The sequence below is a fragment of the Theropithecus gelada genome, chromosome 5 (genome assembly GCF_003255815.1).
Source record: "Theropithecus gelada isolate Dixy chromosome 5, Tgel_1.0, whole genome shotgun sequence".
Classification (NCBI taxonomy): domain Eukaryota; kingdom Metazoa; phylum Chordata; class Mammalia; order Primates; family Cercopithecidae; genus Theropithecus; species Theropithecus gelada.
In genome coordinates, this window is record NC_037672.1 from 71,997,663 (window position 1) to 72,003,719 (window position 6,057).

General features: G+C 31.6%; 1 long non-coding RNA gene across 1 annotated transcript; it reads right to left on the reverse strand.

The window, feature by feature from the left end:
• Positions 1-388: 388 nt before the first annotated feature.
• LOC112625460 lies at positions 389-4,019 on the reverse strand. The gene is made up of 3 exons (XR_003119601.1): positions 3,894-4,019; positions 2,794-2,839; positions 389-664 (listed from the first exon to the last, which is right to left on the reverse strand). It is a non-coding gene; the product is annotated as an uncharacterized LOC112625460 (long non-coding RNA).
• Positions 4,020-6,057: the final 2,038 nt, after the last annotated feature.

The following is a 6,057-nucleotide window of genomic DNA, read 5'->3' on the forward strand; positions in this document are numbered from 1 at the left end:
CCGATGGAAGGCCTTCAAAGCTGTACTTTGTTAGTGACTGAATCACTTTTTTATGGAACGATATTGCAGATTATTAACTGGCCAGGCACAGACTGGAGACTTGAGAACTCTGGAGAAAGTTGTATGGGATAGACAGATGGCAGCAGGGACAAGCCAGAGAGATGTTAGAATGAGGGCAAGTGCTTAGAATACAGTTGTGGTTGAGACCCATAAGTATGTAACATTCAAATACATGTGATATGAGAGACAACCTTGAAATTAAGGGCCTCAAAGGTATATAAAGTTATTTCAGTGATGTTCAAGCTGATTTATTCTAGTAATAGTGGCCTGGTCTCTCTAAGTATGAGGAATGAAAAAAAAAAAAAATCAGCTACAACTTTGTTTGAAATTTTAATGTTTGGCAAGTGATATACAGTTCTATATTTCAGAGATAGTGGAAAAAAGACCTCATTTAATCATCAACACAGTAAATACGATATCACAATCCAGATCCGGCATATCTTACACAAACTAAAAAGATTATAACCAATCTGGAGAATATTCCACACAATCTTCTTTTGGCTCAATACTGTTGACTTTTCAAGAAGCATGCCAAAACATATTGATAGTAGGAGGTGATGTGATAGATGAAAAAATTATAAAGGAATGATTTCTCTAGTCATACCTATGAATAAAGAAAAAATATTGAATTATCTATAAAATTTATATTCCAGAAAACACATACTGCATATAATATGTAAAATACTTGTGCACAAAATACATATAAGCATTCAAACATGCAAGCTAGTGTAATAGAATATAATTATTTATAGTTATTACTAATTGATAATATCTAGAGCTAAAACAGTAGGCTATTAATATTTATTTTATAAATGACTAAATGTTTGATAGTTAATAGCCAAACTCTTCACTGTGTTATGCAAATAAAGATTTTATTTAATGCTCCCATTAAATAAGAAATATTTACATCTCTTATCCAATTTTGAAGAAATATTTTCTTAATTTCCAAATAGTTTACTAGATATAAAATATAATATTACTTCCTACATTGATTATTTCTTGATATATTTGGATTACAGATTTGTCAAATAATTACACTGGGAAAATGTCCTTTTGGAAAAATTTTTAAAAATCTTCAAAAAGTAAAGTCTTCGTAGTCTATTTTATTAGAAACCTTTTTGTTAATAGTTTTATTTTGTAAATATTCTGCATATTTAATTTACTTCTGCCTTATAATATTCTTCTGGCATTGCCTTGCTTTGTTTATTTCTAGTTTACCTAAAGATTCAGGTCTTAATCTGATACAATTGATTTTTTCATTCTATCACAGTATCTTGTTCACAATTCTAATTTTGCACTTAGTAAACTTCTTTGTAAACCTATTTATCCCTCTAGAACTGAGGTTAAGGAAGGTTGTCAGCCTCTCTTTTTTTTTTTTTTTTTTTTAACCAAGTTTCTCATATTGTGGGACTCATGATAAGCAATTTCAAAATACAGAATGAATGACATCAAAGGGAATATCACTATTCAGAAAATACAACTGCAACCTCAGCTCTCATTCATAACAATTATGGTGTTATTTTTCTCATATAAGGTTATTTGGAAGGGTTGCTTGATCTCTTTCCATTGTCAGGAAAACCAAACAAAAATAGAATCAAGCTGTGAGACCAATGCCCTTTCACATTATTCTTGAACTCCTGAAAATGGATTCGGGGTTGTCTCAGTAGTTGAGTCTTTCAGAGGAAGCAACCTAGGGCCAGACAATAGGTTGGAATCTTGGCTCTTTTACTTATCACATACAGTATGATCATGGGTGATTTATGTAACTTTTTTGTGCATTGCTTGTCTCATATAAACGTTAGTTTATAATGATAACAACTTTACAGGGTTATGTGACCATGATACTAGTTAATATTGGAAAAAAGTTTAGAACTGTGGCTGGCACACTCTAAGAACTCAACAAACATCAGCTATTATTATCAGATTTGCTGTTGCACCCTTTGTCATGATGATGTATACTTATTATTTTACACATCTATGCATATAGGTTTTGACCAACAATTTAAGTTTAGGACATGTAGATAGAACAATGGAGATAAACTGAGGGAGACTAAATTTCAGAATGGAGAAACCTCTAATAATTATAATGAAAACATAAGGAAAAAAGGAGACCAGATAAAGTGAACCATGACTATAAGTCACCATTGACTTGATGCTGTGTCAGACTCTAAATCTACTGTGGAGGCAAATGCAATCTAGACTAGAATCTCAAAGGGAATGAAGTGATCGCAAGTAGGAAAGTAGGCTTTATATATTCATTTATATCTATATCTATGTGAGTTTTTCCAGAGAAATTGCTGCAGGAAAAATTCATATAAAGTAGTTCAAATTGTAAAATTTTTAAAAATCTACTAAAAATATATGTATTTCTCCAAGCAGAAATGTTGAGTGAAAGTCTAAAGGCAAACTTCAAAGTAAACCAGAGTAGCCACTTGTCTTTGTGAAGATTTCTTCTAAGAGTCATTACTTCTGGTTAAATGCATCCAGATCACAGAGAAAATTTTCTATAGTTTATTTTTTTTAATTTCCAAAAAAAAATATGCCTGAAAGTTACACAGATAACTCTTCTTTGTGAATCAAAAAGTGTATGGCAAAAATTAAAGTATTTTATAAGCCAATCTCTGATTTAAGGAGAATTTATCTAAATTATTAAAATTATTTCTTTGATGTTGTATTCTTAAGTGAAGATCCTACTTAAATTTTTGTTCAATGACTCGTCTTAAAGGTACTTACTCAAACTCGAATTGCAGCAGTTAATTCAGGAATCTTACATGTTCTTCTTAAAAGAAAAAGAATAATGCATTTTAATGTACAAAGGCTATTTATATCTCACTTGAAATATTTAGAAACAATTTTAGACATCTAACACTCAAGCCTAAATTATGAAAGTCTTATTTTCTATAGTGATAATAATGAAGTCCTCCAAATGTTACATGCCTAAGAAATTCAATCACATCTCAAAGTAAAAATAGAAAATAGAATCCAGAGAAATATCAGATCTCAGACCCAGTCCTAGGACTTCTGATGCTAAATTATTATTATTAATTATTAATATTTATGCTAAATTTTCAGCTTTCTTTTTTTTTTTTTTTTTTTTTTGAGACGGAGTTTCACTATTGTTGTCCCGGCTGGAGTGCAATGACATGATCTTGGCTCACTGCAACCTCCACCTCCTGGGTTCAAGTGATTCTCCTGCCTCAGCCTCATTAGTAGGTGCCCGCCACCATGCCCAGATAACTTTTTGTATTTTTAGTAGAGATAGGGTTTCACCATGTTGGCCAGACTGGTCTTGAACTCCTGACCTCAGGTGATCTGCCTGCCTCAGCCTCCCACAAATTGTTGGGATTACAGGTGTGAGCCACCACGCCCAACCAATTTCAGCTTTTTAGATTCAATTTCCTGCTCTACCATTTACTTTTTTATGTTAAAGAAAAGGCATCCTAAGGCAAAAGATTTATTAAATGAAGGTAAACTATTAAATACAGCTTGGAAAATTGAATCCACTTCTTTTAATTTCAGAATCTGTTGTAAAATAAAATTAATATTATTTCTATCTTTCTACTTCAATGGATTACTGTAAAAATCAAGAGAATATATACATAAATATTTAGAAAATTAAAATCTAATATAATGCAATTCTTTTTCCCTAGCATTATGATTGCAGTTATATTTGAACCATATGATTTTTATTTCATTACTGGCCTTGACATTTTGATTTAAATTTAATTTAACTTCTACGTGATAACTTATATTCTTTTTCTTTATTTCATTTCTTTTAATCTCATTTTTCACAAAACACAATAATTATATATTTTTTAAAAAGACGAACATACCCAAATGGGAATATAAGGGTAGATGTTTTCCTGAATGTGATTCCACAGGTTCATAGACTACAAGGGGAACAGCCTGGGCATACTGGGGGACAGTAAACTTCTGGAGAAACTGGTTGGTTTTCATCTAGAAAGAAATAAAATTATTAATAATTAACCCACATTTAATCTCTCCCAGGGTTCAAAAGAGAGCTACATAGAAGCAAAAGAATTAAAACTTTGCCTATTTAGATAACTTTTAACTTATTCCAGATAGAACCAGCAAAAGGAGAGTTTACTTATGTAAAAATCGCTGTAAATATTTATATGTTATGGAGTAAACTTCAGAATTAAAGAGAGTCTCTAATTCTGATACTCACACAAAGATGTCTAAGAGAAAAAAATAAATTTACATGTAAGAAGCCAAGAGGAAAATTATTTGAATTACAGAGATAAGTGTCTCAGTTTATTATTTATTGTTCTGTATATAATCCTTAGAGTCAGAAAGGCTCAGCATAATTTTTTTGTGATTTTACTGACTGGAATCTATGATACTGATCTTGTTGCTTAAGCTCTCTGAGTATCACTTGCCTTGCAGAATAATTTAAGTTAATATATAGAGAGCATTCTGATTAGTGCTGGTCACCTATTTTATGTTAAATGGATGTTCTCTACATCCAAGTTCGTTCTTTAAGCATGCTTCATAAATCTTATTATAGATTATTGTAGGTAATAGAGATGGAATTAAAATGGAAACTTTACACAGGATAATTTCCAGTTTTTATGAACATACAGTAAGTGTTGACTGGATCCATGGCTATGATATACAATTGATACAATGGTAGAATTCTTCTGGGATCATTTTGACAAAGTATAAAGATTTTCATAGCAACTAGAACTTATGAAACCAGATAGGTTTTTAGTTGGGAGAATTAGTTTGAGAACATTGAAGCAAATAGTACTTCTATTACAAAAATTTTACAAGAAATTTCAGTGTATAGGAGGATGACGACCATAATAGTATAATTACTGCTATAGTACATTTATTGTATTACACAGTTTACATGTATTACCTGAAATGATCCTTACTAAAAAAATTAAAGTCAGAAGTATATTTACATGATCACTTTTTTGTTGAAGACACTGTAGTCGAGAGGGACAAAGTACTTAAAAAATGTCACAGCCATAAAAAAAAGGTGGAGCTGCAGTTGGAATATAAACTGCCTGACTCCAAAGCCTATGTCCTTTCACTGAGATACATACCCCCCTAGATCACACTGACTGATTACAAGAACTACAGTTTGAAAACAATCACCAACAGTCTTTATTTTGAGAAATCAGGTCATAACATACTGTCAAAGAGAAGTTGGAATATAGTTGTACTATACTAGTAACTTGATTAAATCATTTAAAATACAAACATTCCTTTTGAGATTTGTAATTGCTCAAAAATCAATAGATTAAAATTGTTTTTCTTAAAAGATATATTCATGTTTATTTGAAAATAAAGGTGCATACCACAATAACAACAATAACACAACTACTATAGATTTTGAATTTGATTTAAAATACTTATGTGGTGGTTTAGACATGAAGTCCTTGCCCATACCTATGTCCTGAATGGTATTAACTAGGTTTTCTTCTAGGATTTTTATGGTATTAGGTCTAACATTTAAGTCTCTAATCCATCTTGAATTAATTTTCATATAAGGAGTAAGGGAAGGATCCAGTTTCAGCTTTCTACTTATGGCTAGCCAATTTTCCCAGCACCATTTATTAAATAGGAAATCCTTTCCCCATTTCTTGTTTTTCTCAGGTTTGTCAAAGATCAGATGGCTGTAGATGTGTGGTATTATTTCTGAGGACTCCACTCTGTTCCATTGGTCTATATCTCTGTTTTGGTACCAGTACCATGCTGTTTTTGTTACTGTAGCCTTGTAGTATAGTTTGAAGTCAGATAGCGTGAGGCCTCCAGCTTTGTTCTTTTGGCTTAGGATTGTCTTGGCAATGCGGGCTCTTTTTCGGTTTCATATGAACTTTAAAGCAGTTTTTTTCCAATTCTGTGAAGAAAGTCATTGGTAGCTTGATGGGGATGGCATTGAATCTATAAATTACCTTGGGCAGTATGGCCATTTTCACAATATTGATTCTTCCTATCCATGAGCATGGTATGTTCTTCCATTTGTTT